Genomic DNA, 23,747 nt, shown 5'->3' on the forward strand with positions numbered 1-23,747 from the left:
GAAATAGAATATCTTCAGAATAAGGAACAGACTTCATGTCAATATTAAGTCAACTGGGGAACAATCTTTGGTGAAGGGAAGGATTCAGATTTGTTTACTCAAGAGTATAAAAATTGAAGCACTTGAGAATTATGTGTTCTCCCACAGGCCACCTATGTGCATGTATTCATCCTACATGGAGGCCACTACATGTGACAGTCCAGAAACTTCTCATTATGTTGAGATCATTTCTGCCTTCTGATTGTGGTTACCCCCAACAATCATGATGATGAGGAAGGGATTCCCCTGATGGACTTGAGGCAGAGCAGAACCATTGTGTGAACAAAGCAGCTCCTAGGCAGGCAAGAGGCCTTGCAGTCTCTATGTACAATGCTTTCCTTGGTTTCTCCTGCCCTGCCAGCCTGGAAAGGAAAGCTAAGGAACTCAGTTCCATATTAAAGGCATCTGGGGTGCTTGTCACATGCGCTCTACAAATCAGTGAAGGACTCAGGTCCTGATGACAGCACCATCGTCAGAGTGATAGTTTCCAGTGCAGAGATCAACAGGTTGGACATGAGGGATTAATTCAACTGGCACTATGGGAAGTCTCTATATTCTGTCATCAAGGCAAGTCAGAAGAGTCTTGCTTTGCCAGAAAGGCAAGCACTGATCAGAAGAAAGGTTTCTAACGAAATTTATTTGTCTGCTAATGAGGACCCAAGGCCACTTCTTGTTTCCTTGTCACTAAATTTATCAGAGAATCTTGAGTTAGAAGGGCCTTCAGAGGACGTCTAGGCCAGACTTCTACCTGCAGAGCCATGTCTTTGAAAAAATTTCTTCTTGAAGACCTGCTAAGAAGACAATCCTTTATTAGGACAGTGTTCATCACATTAAACTGAAATCTGCCTCTTGCGGCTTACACTTATTGGTTCTGAAACTTCCCTCAGGGCTCAAGCGGAACAAGTGTTACTCATTTTAGACATGATAGCCTTTCAACTATTTGAAAAGTATTTCATGTTGTACATCAGTTTTTCTCTTCTTCAGGAAAAGTAGCCTCACTTCTTTCATCTGATTCTCATTTGGCACGGTCCCTAATCCATCATGTTCATAGTCCTTCTTTGGATGTATTTCAACTTGTCAGTGTCATTTGTTGAGTATCTCCAGTTATCATAGATAGATATCTTCTTTGTCCACATTTATTTGTCTGGACAAATAAGGACAAATAAGGAACAGACTTCATGTCAATATTAAGTCAACTGGGGAACAATCTTTGGTGAAGGGAAGTCAAAAGTGCCACCAAACTGGAGTATAAATTACTTTGAAAAATCTTATTAATTGTGTAATCTGTTTTTGCTAACAAGAGTGAAACCATGACATTGGCACCCTAATATCAGTCAGTTGTGGATATGCTTGTGGATTAGCTAGAAATGGGGGGATATCATGACTTGTCTTGACCTATGTCTTGCCACTGGACTCTGATAACTCTGGAGGAGAGCATGAGGTTGATGACTTTGCACAGCTCTGCCTCACTTAAATCCAACTCACTTGCAAACAAAGACCAAGAACAACAATCTGTGGGTAAAGAAGCTCCTGAGTTCAAAAGTTCAGTGTTCCTCTCTCAGTTAAATGCAGAAGTTGTTTTCCTATCAGTCACTTTTAATTGAAGAAAAATTCTGAGCTAAGTTTATAAGTTCAGTGCTCTCTTAAAACACTTTACTTCAAAGGGAATCATTGTCAGCACCAGCTACACATCCCTTCATGTCAAGAAAGCTTGTTATTTTCTATACCTTTAAGTATCCTGATTCAATTTTTGGCCACCTGTTATCTCTACCAGCCAGGACGATGCTATTCCTGGAAATATTGTCTCGAGGTGTTTTTGTAAAATTAAACAAAACTTGTTATCATTAGTTATTTCTGGAACATCTAGGTAGACATCAACATTTTCAAGATACAAAAAGGTTGTTCCCAGCCCACATTTCACACTTTCAGCCAATTCCGTTGTCCCTGCCCACATAATGCTGTCAGTCCTTTAACCATTTCTGTTTCCTCACCTACCAACTTCTCTTCTTTGTTCTATTTTTTTTTTTACTGAAAAAAAGTCACTCATAAATTAGCATACAAAAAAAATGTACAAACACAAGAATAAGTAAGATAATGAGAAAAGACTACTTTTGTGAAAAGTGTGTGGTCTGTTCTTTAAATACCTTTAGAGTTCAGTGCAAAAATGTATCCTTGGTATCTGAACAATCCTACCTTTCCTCCTCCAGGTCTTTGAGCTCCATTGTGAAGCCATTGTCCCACTATTTTAGTAAATTCGTGTTAACAAACTATTAATGCTCAGAGCTTTATACCTCAGTTGACTTGATTTTCCTTCTGACAATTAATTCTTGTGGTCTAGAGACCACCAATATAATCTCTCCTGAAGGAAGGCTTTAACTTATAAAATCTTTGCAGGGAAACCATTGTCATCCAAAAATTAGACCTGATTATCTTGAGGCCATCATAATAGTCTCAGCTGATTTGTTGTTTGGTCATTTCAGTCATATCTGACTCTTGGACCCCATTTTTGGGGGGAGGTGTTTTTTGGCAAAATGGTTTGTCATTTCCTTCTCCAGTTCATTTTACAAATGAGGAAAACTGAGGTAAATAGGGTTAAGTGACCAGGTACACACACCTAGTAAGTGTCTCTGGATAGATTTGAACTCACAAAGTTGAGTCTTCCTGATTCCAAGCCCAGTGCACTATGGCATCAATTAGCTGCCCTTAGTCTCTCCTTTCAGGAGCCTTTAAGCTGATAGAACATCTGCTGTTGATCATTCAGCTGTGTCCAACTCTTTGTGACCCCATGGACTGTAGCAGGCCAGGCCCATCTATGCTTCACTATCCCTCAAAATATGTCCAAGTTCTTGTTCAATTTTTCCATGACACTATCCATCTCATCCTCTGCTTTCCCCTTCTCCTTTTTCCTTCTATTTTTCCCAACATCGGGGTCTCTCCTAATGAATACCATCTTCTCTTTATGTAGCCAAAGAATTTCAGCTTCAGTGTTTGACCTTCCAGTGAATAACCTGAAATAATTTCTTTAAGTATTGCCCAATGTCACCTTTCTGCTGTCCAAGGGACTCTCAAAATTCTTCTCCAGCACCACAATTTAATTTGTTGATTTTGTAGTGCTCAGCTTTCCTTATACTGCAACTTTGACAGCCATAATTCTGGAAGAACCATAGCTTTCACTGTATGGCCTTTTGTTGGCAAGATGATGTCCCTGCTTTTTAGGATGCTGTTCAGATTTTCCATAACTTTCCTTCAAAGGAGGAGGCATCTTTCAATTTCATGACTGTAATCATCATCTGCAATGATCTTTGAGCCCAAGGATATCAACTCTGATGCTGCTTCCATTTCTTCTCCCTCTGGTTTCCAGGAAGTAATGGTAAGAGTTGCCAAGATCTCAGTATACAGGCTTAAAGTGGGAATAACATACACACTGAATTAGGTATAGGAAACTATCGGCCCCTAAAGGAAAGTAGAGGGGAAGGAGAGGGGGGAGTGTTGATAGAAGGGAGGGCAGATTGTGGGAGCAGGTAATCAGAAGCAAACACTTTTGAAGAGGGACAGGGTGAAAGGAGAGAATAGAATATAGAAGGTGCAGCAAGTGGGGTTGGGATAGGATGGAAGGAAATACAATCTTTCACCACATGACTATTTTGGAAGTGTTTTGCATGACTACACTTGTATAACCTATACCAAATTGCTTGCCTTCTCAATAAAGTTTTAAAAACAAATGTTAAAAATTATTTTTACATGTAACTGGTGAAATAAGATATGCAGTCAATGGGGTATAGAAATCTATCTTACCTACAGCAAGATAGGTAAGGGGATAAGAGAATGGGGGAAGTCGTGTAACAACAGTGTTTCTAGTAGCTACTGTGGAGGTGTAAGACCATCAGCACCAGCACATCGGGGGGCTACTAGCACAGGTTCTTTGATCTGCATGTCTAAAAGAAAGCAACTTTAAGGAGTTAACAATCTTACTTTTTATTGCAGATCTGAGTTTTATTACTGAAATAACATTTTAGGTAGAATTGCTGTTTTTAAAAGAGGTCTTAAATATGGCACAATTATTCTCAGAAATGTAGGACCACCAATGCACCAAATGCAGCTCTCAAAGTTGTTTTTTTTCCTAAAGTAATTCAATGTAATAGGATAACAGTGGATTAGATGACAAGTGAAAAGAAAATTCTTGATGATAGACTGTTTCAAGAATAAGGAAAAATGGAAATTTTTTTTTCCTTATAAAAGGAATTAACTATTGTGAGCAAATGGTAAGTACTGTACTTAGTGATGGGATCAGTGAATCTGGAACAACTACACATATATCTGCATTTCCAACTTTTTCCACCATGATTCTAAATCAAGGTTAAAAAAAAGAATTTTGTACTAAGCCAGGAAGGCTCCAGTGTTGGCACCACGATTGCCCTAAAATGGTACAATAAATTAAGAAATACTTTTAAAAGTTGATTGACATAGATATATACTGTATAAAGTAACAGGGCAGATTGGGGAGCAGGAGAGAAAATAATATTTGAAGAAGGAGTCTATAATCTGTGGTTGATCTCTGATACCAAAACTGAGCCCTGAAGTCATCACTACAGGTCATGAAGCCAGGGTTGGTGGGAAAGTGTACTATACTACAAACAATATTATTGTGCCCCAGGCAAAGTAGATTTCTTCATTCATATGTTTGTGAGTCCCAGCAGCATCAATGTGTTGATCTTGAGGGTTGCAAGACACAAAACATTGAAATGTGTTGATATCATAAAGTCGAAGGATTGGTTGTTGGGTTCTAACAAGTATGAAGTCTCCAGAAGGATGAAATGAGATTGAACATTAACATTTCAGCTTCCTGAATATATTTGAAAGCTCTTTGGGCAGATGGTTTGGAATAATCAAATAACTTAAAGAGTATAGTCCCTTGAACCTGATGCTAGAATTTGCGTCATGGGTGGAAAGCTAGACATGTAACTTCATCCACATGATCATATAGAGTTCTGATAACAGGATGATTTTCCATATTCTGCTGAGCAGTCTCATTCATCATGACCTATTGCCATAGCAATTTTTGCTAACATTTGTTCTATATCCAATATCTTTATTGAAGCATCAGCAGATCCAGTAGCTATTAACTCTCCATCTCTACTGTAAATAGCCACATGACCCTTTATGAAATGTGACATAGCAAGTTTCATATTCTGAAGCTTCTGGGGACATGGTCTGCATCTGCATCAAATTCCAGGTCAGTTTCTGTGCCAGGACAACTGTATCTGAGCATCCAGTTGCATACTGAACAGCATTATGATCATTTTCCATTCCTAGTTTGATGAGATAAAGGACCTGTTCAGAAGATGCACACGCAGACTGAGGCTTGATTTCATTGATAACACAATTAGCAATGTTGATATAGCCATCATAGAGCAGTTGACTGATGATCAATTTAAAAAGCTGCTGGTGATCTTTTAAGCTCACTTTTGTCCTGTACATTTTGGTGAAAAATAATTACCACCTTTCATCCCGTCTTTGGAACCTGGTGGCCTCCAGGCTCTTGCAGTGCCAAGACCTGAGCTTGTAAAATGGTGGCAAAAGGCTTGAACGAGCCTCTGAGCCAACAATCTTACTTCAATTAAACATACATACATCATTCACTTAGTTCAGGGGAAAAAGTCAGCACCCTGAACTTCAAAGAGAATACAAATTACAAGCAGAAATTATAAACAAAATAACACAAATCAACAAACAGGCTTCTAACTGTCTGACCATAACAATACATACATAGTTACCAGAGAGGGAAGCACCAACATATGGGTTTTCAAAGCTGGGGTGGGGGGGGGGGGCGTGCTCCTTAATGGCTACCCAGATTCTCATCTGGCTACATTATGCAATCACTCTTCCAATGAATGAGACCCCAAAGCAAAACCTCACCTCAGAGTGTGTATACATATATATATAGAGATAGATAGATATAGATATACTGTATCCAATCAATGACACTTGATTCAAACAAAGGCAAGACTAAATCAAAGGCACAAGCCTTAGTGATGAGAAGCACTCCAAAAGAAAAGAACAGCAAAAGTCCCACTTTGCTTGCCCTTACAGGGCAAGTGAAAGGAGGGAGGGAAGATTGGGGGAGGAGAGTAGTCAGAAACAAAACAATTTTTGAGGATGGACAGGGTAAAAGAGAATAAATGGGGGTAGGGGGAATAGGATGGAAGAAAATAGAGTTAGCAATAGTAACTGTGAAAAAAAATTGAAGCAAGTTTCTCTGAAAAGGGGTTTATTTCTCTGACATAGAGAACTGTGTCAAATTTATAAAAAGAGCCATTCCCCAGCTGATAAATGATTAAAAGATAGGATCAGTGTTCAGATGAAGTAATTAAAGCTATCTATAACCATATGAGAAAACAATTCTAACTCACTATTGATTGGAGAAATGAAATTAAAACAATTCTGAGGTACTACCTCATACCTATTAGATTGGATAATAGGACAGAAAAGGAAAATGACAAATGTTGGAGGGGATGTGGGGAAAATGTAGCATTAAGGTACTGTTGTCAGAGTCATGAACCAATTAAATCATTCTATAGGGTAATTTAGCACTATGCCCAAAGTGCTATAATACCATGCATACCCTTTGATTTTTAGCAATACCACTCCTAGGTCTGTATACCAATATAGATAAAAACACAAAAGCACCTATATGTACAAAATATTTATAGCAGATCCTTTCTAGGGGTAAAGAATTAGAGATTGAGGGGGTGCCCATCAATTGGGGAATGGGTGAACAAGTTGTGGTATATGAGTGTAATGGAGTACTATTATGCTATAAGAAATGATAAAAAGGCAAACTTCAGAAAAACCTAGAAAGGCTTATATGAACTGATGCTGACTGAAGTGAGCAGAACCAGGAGAACACTGTACACAGTAACAGCAGCAGTGTGCAATGACTGACTTTGATAGGCAGCTCTTCTCAGCAATGCAAGGACCTAAAACAGTTCCAAATGACTTATGCTGTAAAATGCCATCCACATCCAGAGAAAGAACTACGGAGTCTGAATGCAGAGTAAAGCAGATGTTTTTGTTTGTTTTGTTTTGCTTTTTTCTTTCTGATGGTTTCTCCCAGTCATTATAATTCTTCCATACAACATCACTAATGTGAAAATGGGAATGTTTAATAGGAATGTATATCTAAAGCCTATATCAGATTGCATGCCATCTTGGGGAGGGAGAAGGAGAGGGGGAGAAAATTTAAAACTTATGGAAGTGAATGTTGAAAAATAAAAATAAATTAATTAACTTTAAAAAAAAGAAATGATGAGCAGGATGCTCTCAGAAAAACATGGAAAGATTTGCATGGGCTGATACAAAGTGAAATGTACTGGGTACAAAGTAACAGCAATATTGTAAGATGATCAGCTGTTAATGACTTAGCTATTGTCAGCAATACAACAATCCATGACAATTCTGAAGGTCTTAAGATGAAAAACGCTGTCAATTCCCAGAGAAAGAACTGGTGGTGTCTGACTACAGATTGAAGCATACTTTTTTCTTTACTTTATGTTTCTTGAGGTTTTTTATCTGTTTTCTTTCACACCATAACTATTATGGATAGGTTTTGCATGACTACATATATATAACCTATGTGGATTTGCTTGCCTTCTCAAAGATGGGGGAGGCGAGGGAGAAAGGGAGAGAAAGTTTTAAAAACAAATATAAGAAAATGTTTTTACATATAACTAAAAAATTAAATACTGAATTTTTCAAAACTTATGATTAAAAAATAGATCTTAGTATACATACATATCTATGTATTAAGCTTCAAGCCACCTTTTAAAAAATTGTTTTTTAATTTTTATGCAATAAAACAAGCATTTTCATAACCTAGTGTAATAAAAAGTTGATTTATATGAATATGCATAAGGTGCTATTCCTTTCAAATATACAACAAAATTATTCAGTAATTTTTTTTCTTTTTTTCTTCTTTCCCCCCCACCCTAGGAATGGCTACCAGTAGGCACAAATAGGGGTATGTCTGTGTGTGTGTGTGTGTGTCTGTGTGTACATGATAGGGTTACGTATATATATATTAATTATTCTATGTATACTTATCTCTAGATACAGATAGCATCTTTATATGTCCTTTATAACTAATTGGGGTATTTATATTAGACAAAATAACTTATTTGCTCAAAGTCATTCTTAAAGCAATATTTGTTACTTTATACAATGTTCTCTTACTTCTCCTCATTTCTCTTTTCATATATTTCCTGTATATCTTTCCATGTTCTTCTAAAATCTTAAGGTCATCATTACTTATTACACAGTAGTATTCCATCGCAATCATATAATGCAATTTGTTCAACCATGCCCCAATTGCATCTGTGCAGTTTCCAGTCCTTTGCCAGCACAAAGAGAGCTGCTATAAACATTTTAGAACTAGTTCTAATCAGTCACCTGACTTACACTCTGCTAAAGCTGGGGCGGGGCGGGGGTGGGGGGAAGGTAAAGAGGGATACTTTGTACTCTATGGAAACAAAACTGCTCCACCCCCCATTTCTTACACAAGAAAACTCACAAGGAAGCAAAGAAAAGATGGACAATTCTCAACACAATGTGTATTATTTATCATACAGCCTTTCTTGAAAATTTATTGTTACATATTTTGAATACTCTCTTAGGTTCTGCTTTGCACATGACATGCTTTTTTTCTTTCTTTGTATTTAAGTTTCAATATTTAAGTTTATGATATATTTTTGTTTATTTTCACTATTCTGTATTTGTGTTCTGGCCCTTGAGTCTAAAATAAAATTGAAAAAAAGGACATGTTTGGCTCATTCTACAATTCAACAATGAATTAATGTCCTAATTTTTCCACATTTTCTCCAATATTTGTGACTTTCTCCTTCTATAACTTTGGCAAATCAGGTAGGTATAAAATAATCTCATGGTTGTGGTAAGCTGCATTTTTCTAATCAATAATGATTTAGAACCTTTTTATATGACTAAATTGTTTTCATTTCTTTGTTGGAAAACTGCCTGTTCCTGTTCTTTATCAATGGGAAATAACTCATCTTCTTAGAAATTTGAGAAGTTCTAGTTGCTATTTGTGAATTTCTCTCTACATTCTTTTTTTTCTCTACATTATTTTCACTCACTATTATCCTTCTCAGTCTCTCTCTTTACACTATCCCTGCTACCTTATCTTTTCCTCTTGCCCTTTTTAAAAATAAGTTTATTTACTTTTATTTTTCAATATTCACTTCCATGAGTTTTAAATTTTCTCTCCTTCCCTTCCCACCCCCTCCCTAAGATGGCATGCAATCCAATGTATGCTTTGCATACACATTCCTGTTAAATATATTTTCATATTAGTCATGTTACATAGAAGAACTAGAATGACTGGGAGTAACCATGAGAAAGAAAAATATAAAACAAAACAAAACAAAAAAAGAAAATAGTCTGCTTCACTCTGCATATTTCTTTTTATGGGTGTGGATGGCATGTTCCATCATGAGTCTTTTCGAGTTGTTTTAGGTCCTTATATTGCTGAGAAGAGCTAAGTATCAAAGTCAGCACACTATGGTTGTTACTGTGTACAATGTTCTCCTGGTTCTGCTCACTTTACTCGGCATCAGTTCATATAAGTCTTTCCAGGTTTTTCTGAAGTTTGCCTGCTCCTCATTTCTTATAGCACGATAGTATTCCATTACATTCATATATCACAACTTCTTCAGCCATTTCCCAATTGATTGGCATCTCCTTAATTTCCAGTTCTTGGCCACCACAAATAGAGCTGCTACAAATATTTTTCTACATGTGGGTCCTTTTCACATTTGCATGATCTCTTTGTGATACAGCCCTAAAAGAGATATTGCTGGATTAAAGGGAACGCACATATTTATAACCCTTTGAGCATAGTTCCAATTTGCTCTCCAGAATGGTTGGAGCAGTTCACAACTCCACCAACAATGAATTAGTGTTCCAATTTTACCACGTTTCCAACATTTATCATTTTCCTGTTTTGTGCCCATCTGATTAGTATGATGTGGTACCTCAGAGTTGTTTCGATTTGCATTTCTCTAATAAATGGTGATTTAGAGCATTTTTTTCATATGACTATAGATAGCTTTAATTTCTTCTGAAAACTGCCTGTTCATATCCTTTGACCATTTATCAATTGGAGAATGCCTTATATTTTGGTAAATTTGACTCAATTCACTATATATTTTAGAAATGAGAACTTTATCAGAGACACTAGTTGTAAAAATTCCCAGTGTTCTGCTTCCATCCTAATCTTGGTTGCATTGGCTTTGTTTGTGCAAAAGCTTTTCAATTTAATGTAAACAAAATTATACAATTTGCATTTCACAATGTACTCTATCTCTTGTTTGATCATAAATTCCTCCATTCTTCATAAATCTGACATATAAAGTATTCCTTCCTTTGCTAATTTGTTTAGAGTATCAGGCTTTATATCTAAATCATTTCCCCATTTGGACTTTATAGTATAGTGTCAGGTGTCTATGCCCAGTTTCTGTTAAATTGTTTTCCCAGCATTTTTTATCAAATAGTGAGTTCTTCTCCCAGAAGCTGGAGTCTTTGGGTTTATCAGACAGTAGATTTCTATAATCATTGACTTCTGTGTCTTCCTAACCTATTCCACTGAACTACCCCTCTATTTCTTAACCAATACCAAGTAGCTTTCATGATTGCTGCTTTATAATACAATTTACAATCTGGTATGGCTAGGCCACCTTCCCTAGCATTTTCATTAATTCCCCTGATATTCTGAACCTTTTGTTCTTCTAGATGAATTTTGATATTATTTTTTCTAGCTTGATAAAATATTTTTTTTGTAATTTGATTGATATGGCACTGAATAAGTAAATTGATTTAGGTAGAATTGTCATTTTTATTATGTTGGCTCCAGCCAACCCATGAGCAACTGATGTTTTTCCAATTATTTGGATTTGACTTTATTTGTGTGAGAAGTGTTTTGTAACTGTGTTCATATAGTTCCTGGGTTTGTGTGTTGTTGTTTTGTTTTGTTTTGCAGGTAGACTCCCAAATATTTTATAATGTCTACAGTAACTTTAAATGGAATTTCTATTTTTATCTCTTGCTGTTGTGCTTTGTTAGTAATATATAGAAATGCCAATGGTTTATGTGGGTTTATTTTATATCTTGCAACTTTGCTAAAGTTGTTCATTATTTCAAGTAGTTTTTTAGTTAATTCTCTAGGATTCTCTGAGCACAGCATCATATCATCTGCAAAGAGTGATAGCTTTGGTTCTTCTTTGGCTATTCTAATTTCTTCAATTTCTTTTTCTTCTCTTATTGCTAAAGCTAACATTTCTAGTACAATATGGAATAACAATGGTGATAATGGACATCCTTGTTTAACCCTCATTCTTATTTTAAGTGCTTCTTAGCTTATCCGCATTGCATCCACCAAGATGGTAGAGTAAGCAGTAAACCCAGAAAATACTGCCCCAGGAAGAATCCTTAGACAATGGAGCCAGCAGAAAGATAGGGTGCAGCAGTTTTTTAGCTCAGGAGGCTAGAGGGATTAACAGGAAAGGTCCCTCTTCTTGTGGCTGAAAGGAAACAGTAAAGAACAGGTATCATCTAGGCAAGCCAGCAGCAAACTCCACTTCAGTGGACCATCAGGAGATCCTGAGCCCCAAGGTGGTGGAGCTGGCAAGTCCCAACACCAGGACCCTCAATGTGCATTTGCACAGCCAGAGGAATCAGCAGACAACACCATGGATAGGTGTCCCTCAGCAGCTGAGCCTACCCACGCTCTAGCACAGCCCTCGGAGGAGGAGACCTCCGGTGGCCAGACCACCCCTCCCCCACACCTCACTCTATGAACTTCAGTGTAATATATGATTATCACAATAGATGCAGAAAAAGCTTTTGTCAAAATACAGCATCCATTCCTATTAAAAACACTAGAGAGCATAGGAATAAATGGGGCCTTCCTTAAAACACTAAGTAGCATCTACCTAAAACCATCAGCAAGCATTTCATGTAGTGGGGATAGGCTAGAAGCATTTCCATTAAGATTGGGGTGAAACAAGGATGTCCATTATCACCACTGTTATTCAACATGGTACTAGAAACATTAGCTTTAGCAATAAGAGAAGAAAAAGAAATCAAAGGAATTAGAACAGGCAAAGAAGAAACTAAGTTATCATTCTTTGCAGATGATATGATGGCACACATAGGGAATTGTCTTACCCTCTTGTTTCTTGTCTTACCCACATCTCTAATATCCTTTTCTGTATCTCCTCCCCCACTCTCCTAATCTCACTACGTACACACTTAAAAAATCCTTCTCCAACCTTATCCCCCAATTTTCTCAAAGTTCAATAGACTTCTAAACTTCTTTGGATGTATACATTGTTTCTTCTTCAACCCAGATGAAAGTAAGTTTCCAACATTACCAGCCTTCCACACACATCTGGTTTCCTCTGTACTGGTTCTTCCTTCCATGCCCTGTTTCTGAGATAATTGTTCCATTTTACTTGTTCCTACCCAAGTTTAATTCTTAGAATCACCACCTCATACACAAGTCAGCCACAACTTTTCTTTCAAACTGCCTTAGTAATGACAACAGTTTTAAGAATACTATTACTAATAATTACTAACATTAATAACATTTTCACATATGGTAAGTTAACAGTTTGACTTTAATCAATGCCTTATAATTAGTCTTTAGTTAATTCCTTGTTTCTTCTGGTTCTATGGGTAGCAATCCAGCTGTTACACTCTCTTCTTTCACCCTCATCAAGAGGCTTCTTAAATCCTCTTTGCTTTCTGCCATCAGAGTGGTAGCACCTGCATGTCTGAGATTATTGATACTTCTCCTGGCAACCTCAGTTCCAGCTTTCGATCCCTCTAGCCTGGCATTTCTCATGATGTACTTTGTATATGAGTTAAATAAAAAAGGTGACAACATACAACCTTGTTGTCTGTCTTTTCCAATCTGAAACCAATTAGTTGTTCCATATTCAGTTGTACCTATCACCTCTTGGCCCTCATACAGGTTCCCCAGGAGACAAGTAAGGTGATTTGGTACTCCCATCTCTTTGAGTACTTGCCACATTATGTTGTGATCCAACCAGTCAAAAGCTTTAGGATGGTCAATGAAGGAGAAGTAGGATTTTTTCTGAAACTCCCTTGATTTCACCATAATTCAAACAATTTAGGGTTACAATTGACAACTTGGTGTCTACTTCCTCTGCTTCTTTGAAAACCAGCCTGTTCTTCTGGTATTTCTCATTTCACATATTGCTGAAGCCTAGTTTACATTATCTTAAACATAACTTTACTGGCATGTGAAACGATATCTCTGATTTTCTTGAAGAGATCTCATCTTTACCATTCTGTTGATTTCTTCTGTTTCTGTTCATTTCACATTTAAGCAAACATTATCTCTCCCTGCTATTCTCTGGAATTCTGCATTCACTTGAGAATATCTTTCCCTTTCTCTTTTCCCTTTCCTTCTTTCCTGAGCTATTTCTAGAGCTTCATCAGATGCCATTTTGGTTTCCTGCTCTTCTTTTTCTTTGGAATTATTTTTTGTTGCTGCCTCTTGTCCATTGTTGAGAACCTCTGTCCCTAGTTCTTCAGCCACTGCATCTACCTGATCTGATCCCTTAAATCTATTCATCACCTCCATATGCCTATTTATAAGGATATTTAGGTCATACCTATATGGTCTGATGATTTCCCCTATTTATAGAACACACTCATGGAAAAATTCTGCCAATATTGTCTTTCAAAGGTTAGTACGATTATATGATCCTGTCAAACGTCATCCTGTCAAGTGCCAGTTCACCATATCAACTCTGCTCAAGGAAGGAGTCCCACTTGGAATCAAGGCCAGGGTCTGCTGAGACTAAAGTGGCTCGAAGGGTAACTTCCATACACACTTCCTGATTCAGTTTTATAATTTTCATCATCGGTGGTCAATCTATCAGATAAATATTGTTTCTATGTTAGAAATAAACTTCTAAACACCACCACCTCCCCTTGGATACTGAGAGGTCTTACTTAGAATTGGACAACCTTCTTTTAGCAAGATCTTCCCCAGAGCTGATAAGATTTTATGACATTTACCAAAGAGAAGTTCTGAAGGCACCTTTTAAGTCCGCATAGGACTACCCAGAAAAGGAGACTTTACAAGCTCTTTTGTACTTTTCCTAAATGGCAGGTTATCACTATTCATTTTAAAACAAGGCATGCCCAATTAAATACTTAAGTTGTTGAGCATTGTTACCCGTTGTTGAATAGCTTAATTCAGTATTTTTAAAGAAAAGTTAAGGGGCAGAGCCAATATGGGGGAATGAAAACAGGGACATGCCTGAGCTCTCTCAAGTTCTTTCATCAGATACCCCTTAAGAAATGAATCTGAACAGTTTGAGAGAGGTAGAATCCACTAGGAGACAGACTGTGGCAAATTTCCAAGCCAGGAGAATCCAGAAAGAGAGAGATTTGTTGTACCAAGCTGGGAGAGCACTGAGCACATGGAACCACCCTGGACCAGACCACAACACCATATGGGAGCAGAAGAAGATCCAGCCTACTGGCTGTGGTGGTGATACCCAGCCCCCTCGGTGCAGGATGGGTGTCTGTCAGAGCTAGGTGAGACAGAAGTGCACAGCCTGTGGCAGCAGCAGCAGCTACTCCTGGAGCTATCAGCCCACAGTCTAAAGGTTTGAAACTCACCTTCTTGAACTTCTGGGAGCCATGATGACTCAGTATACTCTAAGAACTCTAGTCCCTCCATTGAATAACCCCGAGAATATTGCCCCATGAGAAATGCTGGAATAGAGGAGCCACAAGTGGGGGTTAAGTAGTCTTGCTGTGATGGAAGGAGACAAGTGCAGGAAGGGAGGCATCCCAGCCAGCCCCACCTTAGCAGATCAGTGGGAGTTCCTGAGTCCCAGAGGGGTGGAGCAAGCAAGCACCAACAACAGGACCCCAGGCATGCCTTTGCAAAGCCAGAGGAATTGGCAGACACCAGTGCAGACCTGTGGCTGAGACCACCTGTGTTATATAGTGCAGCCCTAGGGGAAGAGGAGACTTCCAGCATCCAAACCACCCCTCCATCACACCTCATGCTGTGACACCCTGGGGAAACTCAGAAAGACTTCAATGGGCCTCAGTCCTTGGCACACACCAGCCAGCTTCAGGTCAGCATCAGGTGAGCTGCAGCAGTATGTAGCTTCTAGCTGACAAAACCAGAGGCCACAGTACACAAAGCCAATAACCAGGCCCCTAGCTCCCAACACAAGAAGTTTGGGACAGAGCCCTCTGGGCCCCAGAAACAGACACCCATTTAAAAAGCCAGGAAAAAGATAACCACCATGAAAAAACAAGCCTGAAAAGTAAAAAAGACCACTGAATCATAATATGGGGACAGAGAAGATCAAAATATGAATTCAGAAGAGGACAGCTTTGGCACTATACCCACATCTGAAACCTCAAAAGGGACTATGATCTGGTCTCAAGCCCAAAAAGCATTCCTGGAAGAGCTCAAAGAGGATTCCAAAAGCCAAATTAGAGAGGTAAAAGAAAAACTACAGAATCTAACAAGAGAAAATTAATCCTTGAAAAGTAAAATTGGCCAAATGGAAAGAGAGATGCAGAAACTATTTGAAGAAAATAATTCATTAAAAATTAGAATTGGGAAAGTAGAAGCTAATGAATCTATGAGGCATCAAGAATCAGTCAAACAAAATTTAAAGAATGAAAAAATAGAAGAAAACAGAATATGTCATTGGAAAAACAACTGATATGGAAAATAGATCCAGGAGAGATAATATAAGAATTATTGCTCTTCTGGAAAGCCATGATGAAAAAAGGAGACTGGACAGTGTCTTAAAAGAAATCACAAGGAAAACTGCCCCTGGGTCTAGAAGCAGAGGGTAAAGTAGTCATCAAAATAATCCACCAATCACGCCCTGAAAGAGATCCCAAATTGAAAACTGCAGGGAATAGTGTAGCCAAATTCCACAATTATCAGTTCAAGGAGAAAATAATGTAAGCAACCAGAAAGAAACAATTCAAATATAATGGAACTACAGTCAGGATCACACAGGACCTTGTAGCTTCTACATTAAAAGATCAGCATGATTGGAATATGATATTCTGAAAGGCAAAAGAGCTTGGACTACAACCGAGGATCAACTACCCAGCAAAATTGAGCATAATCTTTCAGGCAAGGAGATGGACATTCAATGAAATATGAGAATTCCAGATGTTCCTGATGAAAAGGCCAGAGCTCAATGAAAAATCTGATCTTTGAATACAAGACTCAGGCATAAAACAGTAGACAGGGAAAAAATATAAAAAAGAAAAAAAACTTGTTATTCAACAAGGGCAAACTGTTTACATTCCTATATGGTGGGAAGATATTTGCTAATTTTGAGAATGGTATAGTTACTATCAAATCTAAAAGGGATATACATAGACAGAAGGTGTGGGTATAAATTAACTGAGGTGATGATAAAAAAATCTTAAGGAATGAGAAGGAATTATAATGGGGGAAGAGGTAAGGAGGAGGAAGAAAAGGGTAAATTATATCACGTGAAGTGGTACAAAAATATTGTACTAGAGGGGGAAAAGGGAGGGGGAAGAGCAGTGTTTGAACTTTACTCTCATCGGATTTGTTTCAAGGAGGGAATAGCATACTCTGTTAAGTATAGAAATCAAACTTGCTCTATAGGTAGTAGGAGCAGAAAGGGGAAAGACAATTGTGGGGGGCGGGTTAGAAGGGAAACAAGTAGTAATGGAAAAGGGTAAGATAAGGGGGGTGCTGAAAGGGAGGGAATATGGAGGGAGGCAGTGGTCAAAAGCAAAACTTTTGAGGAAGGGAAGGGAGAAATAAAAACCTAAACGGGGGAAATGGGATGAAAAAAAAGACATAGATAGTAATCATAACTGTGAATGTGAATGGAATGAACTCTCCCATAAAACAGAGGGGGCTAACAGACTGGATTAAAAACCAAAATCCTACAATATGTTGTTTACATGAAACACATTTTAAACAGGGGAATACACACAGTGTAAAGGTAAAAAGCTGGAGTAGACTACATTATGCTTCCGCTGAAGAAAAAAAGAGGGGGGCAGCAATCCTAATCTCAGAAAAAGCAAAAGCAAAGATCTAAATAAAGAGATAAAGGAAACTATATCCTGTTAAAAGCCACCATAGATAACACACTATGATCAGGTAGGATTTATTCCAGGAATGCAAGGCTGGTTCAATATTAGGAAAACTATCAGCATAATTGATCATATCACCAACAAAACTAGCAGTAACCATATGATCATCTCAATAGATGCAGAAAAGGCCCTTGACAGAATACAATACCCATTCCTATTGAAAACATTCCAAAGCATAGGAATAAATGGAGCCTTCCTTAAAATTATAAATAGCATCTACCTAAAACCATCAACAAGCATTATTTGTAAAGGGGATAAGCTAGGTGCATTCCTAATAAGATCAGGGGTGAAACAAGGACGTCCATTGTTGCCCCTTCTATTCAATTTGGTACTAGAAATGATAGCTGTAGCTATAAGAGAAGATAAAGAAATTGGAAGAATTAGAATAGGCAAAGAAGAAACTAAATTATCACTTTTTGCAGATGATATGATGATTTACTTAGAGAATCAAGTAAAAAAACTACTTGAAATAATAAACAACTTTAGCAAAGTTGCAGGATATAAAATAAACCCACATAAATCCTTAGCATTTCTATACATTACTAACAAAGCCCAACAGCAAGAGATAGAAAGGGAAATTCCGTTCAAAGTTACTGTAGACACTATAAAATATTTGAGAGCCTATCTGCCAAGACAAACCCAGGGCCTATGTGAACATAATTATGAAACACTTCCCACACGAATAAAGCCAGATCTAAGTAAATGGAAAAATATCAGTTGCTCATGGTTAGGCTGAGCTAATATGATAAAAATGACAAGTTTACCTAAATTAATCTATCTATTCAGTGACATACTAATCGAACTACCAAAAATTATTTTACAGAGCTGGATAAAATAATAACAAAATTCATCTAGAAGAACAAGAGGTCTAGAATATCTAGGGAATTAATGAAAAGAAATGCTAGGGAAGGTGGCCTAGCCATACCAGATATTAAACTGTACTACAAAGCAGCAGTCATCAAAACTACCTGGTACTGGCTAAGAAGCAAAGTCATGGATTAGTAGAATAGGATAGGTACACAAAATGGAGAAGTCAACAACTATAGCAATCTACTCTTTGATAAACCCTAAGAATCCAGCTTCTGGGCTAAGAACTCACTATTTCACAAAAACTGCTGGGAAAATTGGAAAATGGTAGGGCAGAAACTGGGCATAGACCAGCATCTTATGCCATATACCAAAATAAAGTCAAAATGGGTTCATGATTTAGGAAGAAAGGCTGAAACTATAAGCAATTTGGGAGAGCAAGGAACAGTTTACCTATCAGATATATGGGAAAGCAAACATGACACAACAAGAGATAGAGAGCATTACAAAATGCAAAATGGATAATTTTGGTTATGTTAAATTGAAATGTTTTCGTATAAAAAAGCCAATGCAACAAAGATTAGGAGGGAAGCAAAAAACTGGGCGAAAATCTTTACAACCAGTGTCTCTGATAAAGACCTCATCTCTAAAATATACAGGGAGCCAAATTTATAGGAATACAAGTCATTCCCCAACTAAGAAATGGTCAAAGGATGTGAACAGGCAGTTTTCAGAGGAAGAAATTAAAGATATCTATAGGCATATGAAAAACTGTTCCAAGTCACTACTGATTAGAGAAATGCAAATCAAAACAACTCCTAGGTACCACATCTCTCCTGTCAGATTGGCTAAAATGACAAAACAGGAAAATGATAAATGCTAGAGAAGATGTGGGAAAATTGGAACGCTGTTACATTGCTGGAGAGCAATTTATAGCCCCAAAGGGCTATAAAAATGTTCGTACACTTTGACCCAGCAATACCACTTCTAGGGTTGTATCCCCAAAGAGATCACAAAAGTGGGAAAAGGACCCATATGTACAAAAATATTTATAGCGGTTCTTTTTGTGGTAGCAAAGAATTGGAAATGAAGGGAATGCCCATCATTGAGGAATGGCTGAACAAGTTGTGGTATATGAATGGAATGGAATACTATTGTGCTATAAGAAATGGGCAAGATATGGACTTCATAATAACCTGGAAAAACCTACACAATATAATATTGAGTGAGTGGAGCAGAACCAGCAGAACATTATACACAACCACAGATATATGGATTCTGTGATGACTAACCCTGATAGACTTCACTCTTCTCAGCAATACAAGGTGTAAAGACAACTCCAAAGGACTCATGATGGAGAGAGCTATCTACACCCAGAGAAAGAATTATGGAGTCTGAACGAAAATTGAAGCACTGTTTGCTCTCCTTTTTTTTCCTTTGTTTTTTTTTCTTTTATTTTTGATTTTGTTTTTTTGGGGGGGGGGGTGTTTTTGGTTTTGTTTCTTCTTTCTCATGATTCATCTCATTGGTCATAATTCTTCTTTACAACTTAACTATTGTGTAAATAAGTTCAATGTGAAGTTATGTGTAGACGATGTATCGGATTCCATGCCATCTTGGGGAGGGGGGGGAGAAAATCTGGAACTCAAAATCATGTGGAACTGAGTGTTGTAAACTAACAATAAAAAAATCTTACTTAAAAAAATAAAAGGCACGATAGACAATGGAGTAATATCATTACTCAACAAATATGCAACAAGTGGTATAGCATCCAAATTCTTAGAGGGTTAGTTACAGGAAGAAATAGACAGCAAAACTATACTAGTGGGGGACCTCAACCTCACCCTCTCCAAACTTCTTAAATCTAACCTCAGAATAAACAAGAAAGAAGTTAAGGAGGTGAATAGAATTTTAGAAAAGGTAGATATGATAGAGCTCTGGAGAGAAAACTGAATGGGGATAGAAAGGAATATACTTTTTTCTCAGCCATACATGAAACATACACAAAAACTGACCATGTACTAGGGCATAAAAACCTCACAATCCAGTGCAGAAAGGCAGAAATAGTCAATGCATCCTTTTCAGATCATGATGCAATAAAAATTTGTTGCCCTGTTCCCCAGACGGCCCTCCCTTCTGTCACCACACTCCCCTCCTAGCCCTTCCTTTCTTGTAGGGCAAGAAAAATTTCTACGCCCCATTGCCTGTGTATCTTATTTTCTAGTTGCATGCAAAAACTTCTTTTTTTTTTTTTTTGTTTGCGAACATCTGTTTTTAAAACTTTGAGTTCCAAATTCTTTCCCCTCTTCTCTTCCCACCCACCCTCCCTGAGAAGTCAAGCAATTCAACATGGGGCACATGTGTATCATTGTGTATAACCCTTCCACAATACTCATGTTGTGAAAGACTAACTATATTTTGCTCCTTCCTAACCTATCCCCCTTTATCCAATTTTCTCACTTGACCCTGTCCCTTTTCAAAAGTGTTTGTTTTTGATTACCTCCACCCCCATCTGCCTCCCTTCTATCATCCCCCCTTTTTTATCTCACTGATTCAGGGTGCTAGGGCACGCTCCGCCCAGCTCCTGGTCTGGTTGGTCCGTGCCACCCACACTGGGCTCTGCTCCGCTTCCAGCTCCGTGCAAGAAAGACCTCACCCAGAGACCATCCAGGCTGTCCTGGGCTAGAACCCTGCTTCCCTCCACTATTTTATGGGTTCTGCAGTTCTTCTCTGTTGTCTTTGGTATTTGTGAGTTGAGAAGTCTGGCAACTGCCACAGCTCACTGATTCAGGGCGCTAGGGCCTGCTCTGCCTGGCTCCCAGCTCCTGGATCCTCTAAGGATCCCCCAATTCTGCCTGCCCTGGTGACCCCACCTTGGACACAGTTACTTTCCTGGTCTCTGTTTCAACAATCCAGCTGGGTGTAAAGCCAACAACAACCAGCTCATAGAACGCTGCAAGCCCAGGTCCCTTTCATCTGCTTTACAAATACAATTCGTAGTTATCAACATCTGAGTTTTCAGCTGGGGAGCTCACAATGGCTGGCCCAGAGTCACGCCCCACTCCTGCTATGGCTCAGAGCTAAGAAAAGAAAGCTAACCGCTGTGCTTATATATCCTTTTCAGGGCCCCAAGGGCCCAGACCTCACCCAGGCTGGCCCTGGAAAAGTTCTCCACCCCCAATATCACATCAGATACAAATCAATGACTCCCAATTGTCTCAGTGCTGAGAAATACAAAAACATCCCACTTTATCTACTCCATTCAAACAAAGGCCCCAATCATTAAAGGTCAACAGCAAAAAGTCCCACCTTAATTAGTATTACAGTCTCCCTTCTCTGCACCCATGGCTCTGGGGCTGGCTCCTTTTAAGATCCCAGGCGTGTGGCTCCTTGTCTCCACTTTCCCTTTAGGGATTCCAAGTCTAAGCTCTCCCAGAGGGTCCCAACAGTCCTCCCCAGCTCCTAGTTAGACCTCAGGACACAGTCATCCTGTTTCCCCAGGCTCAGTGTGCCCATGGAGCCCTTCTGTCACTCCATTGTCCCTGACCTCCCTCCATGAGCTATGTTAGATTGTCTTGGCTCCCAGACCATACCCCTGCTCCCCTTACACAAGCTGACCGGTTTCCTGCACCCCCTGCACACCCCATGCCAGAGAGCTGAATCCCAGACTCGCTTTTGTCTCCCAACATCAGGCTTCCCCTGGTCATTGCCAAGAGCCCTCCCCAACTGCTTTCCCTAGCTTCCCTCCCTCCTAGATAAAGCAATCAGTCTGTTGTCTATTCCTTGGGGACAGGACAATTTGGATGGAGAGCTCTGACTCCTAGGTCATTGAGGCTATGACTGGTCTCACCCCACCTGGGATCTCAAACCGCTTCTGCCTCTTGGGTCTCCATTGTTCATTCTTCTTTCCCTAAGAGGACCAATGACATGAAGAGGGTGATGTCTTGATTTGCAAGTGAATTGGATTTGAGTGGGGCAGGACAGTACAAAGTCATCAACTTCACCCTCTCCCCCAGAGTCATTCAGAGTCCAGTGGCAAGACATAGGTCAGGACAACTGGTGATGGCCCTGAAGGCAGTGGGATACCTTGGTCTTTTTAAGCTAAGGTCTTTCCCAGGTCTCGGTTTGTCTGAGGCAATACCCATTCAGAGACTGAAGGCTAGGTAAGAAATGAGGCTAAAGATCTGCCTTCTCCAAAGAAAGGGGAAGACCCTCAGGGTTTCTAACTCACACAGGAAAAAATTGCTATTTACACTCACTGTGAACCATCAATACCCAAAAATTTAGTAAGTGAGGCTTGGGCCAGGACCTATTATTGGCCAGGGTGGTTTGGGTGTAATGGCATCATCATGTAGCTCCTTTTGAATCCCAGATGGCTTTAACAAAGCCTGGCTGGTCAGAGCTAGATTCCAAGAAATCATAAAAGAAGGCTACATGAGGTGAGAGTTAATTGTCCCAGTTTTCAAACATGATAGTATAAATAAGTAGAGAATAAAAAATCTAGCCCCCAAATCCAAGATATCTTGGGAGGTTTAATCAATCACAATTTATATTCCTTTGGAGAGAACACCCACACATGTGGGTATGACTTCCCATCAGGGAGGGAGAAAGGGAGGAATGAAGGAAGGAAGGAAAGGAGGAAGGAAGGGAGGGAGGGAGGGAGGAAAGGAGGGAAGGAGGGAAGGAAAGAATGAAGGAAGGACAGAAGAGGAAGGGAAGGAGGGAGGGAAGGAAGGAAGGAAGGAAAATAACAGCAGTTTTGCCCAACTGCAACTGGCCAGTTGGTCCCCAATGGGGCAGCTACTACTACTTACAGAATGTTGTTCATCCTTGGTTCTCAGTGCACAGAGGGCAGAGTACCAGTTGGAGGAGCAGCTCTGACTCTGGGGCCACTGAGTCTCTGACTAGTCTCATCCCACCTGGGATTCCAAAACCCCCTCTGCCTCTTGGGTCTCTACAGAAGGATGGGAAGGGGAGGCAGACAGAAGAGAAGGAGGAAGAGAAGGAGGGAAGTAGTCTTCCTGTTCACACTATCTCCATTTCCAAGCCTGGCCCTCCCTCTGTAGGTTGGAGCATCACTTTCAGGTACTCTTGGGCTATAGTTTAATCCTGGCAGTCTGAGTCTAGGAGGTAGGGGGGAGGGGAAGGGATGGAGACACTGGAGAGGAGGAGCTCTCAGAGATGGACAGCCTGGTGGGTGGTGGCCCAGGGGGAGTTTGAGCTCTGGGTGGAGTTTGGAGGCCTGGTAGGAGTATAGGGCAGAAGTGGGGATCACTGCACTGGAGAAGGCATTCCATGTGATGGAGTGCAGGGCTTAGCAGGGAGAGGCAGTCTGGGTCTCTGAGTCCTAGCCCTGGGTGTGATTGGAGGAAAGAGTCCAGCTCTCTTGGGGGCCTCAGGGGCTAGATCAGGTGCTCTTGGAAGAGGAAGACCCTCCCAGAGTGGGCTGGACAGAAGCAGGAAGTCTTTGAGCCCAGACTGCTCTGGCTTCCCTCCACCTCAAATTTCTTTCCTTTCTTCCCTAGGATCTGAGATTGCTCCACCTTCTAGACACCAGCTCTGTGCTTACTGGTTCCAGGTAGGTCTGATCCAGAGCACAACCACCCCCACACACATACCCCACCCCCACCTTTCCTGGTTCTGCAGATTGCCCCAGCAATTCAGTCTCATTCTCC

The 23,747-nt window shown here is 39.5% G+C and overlaps 1 pseudogene; it reads right to left on the reverse strand.

The window, feature by feature from the left end:
* Positions 1-4,662: 4,662 nt before the first annotated feature.
* On the reverse strand, positions 4,663-5,517 carry LOC118828868 (annotated as a pseudogene).
* Between the last annotated feature and the right edge of the window lie 18,230 nt (positions 5,518-23,747).

This window comes from Trichosurus vulpecula, chromosome 1 (assembly GCF_011100635.1).
Source record: "Trichosurus vulpecula isolate mTriVul1 chromosome 1, mTriVul1.pri, whole genome shotgun sequence".
NCBI lineage: Eukaryota > Metazoa > Chordata > Mammalia > Diprotodontia > Phalangeridae > Trichosurus > Trichosurus vulpecula.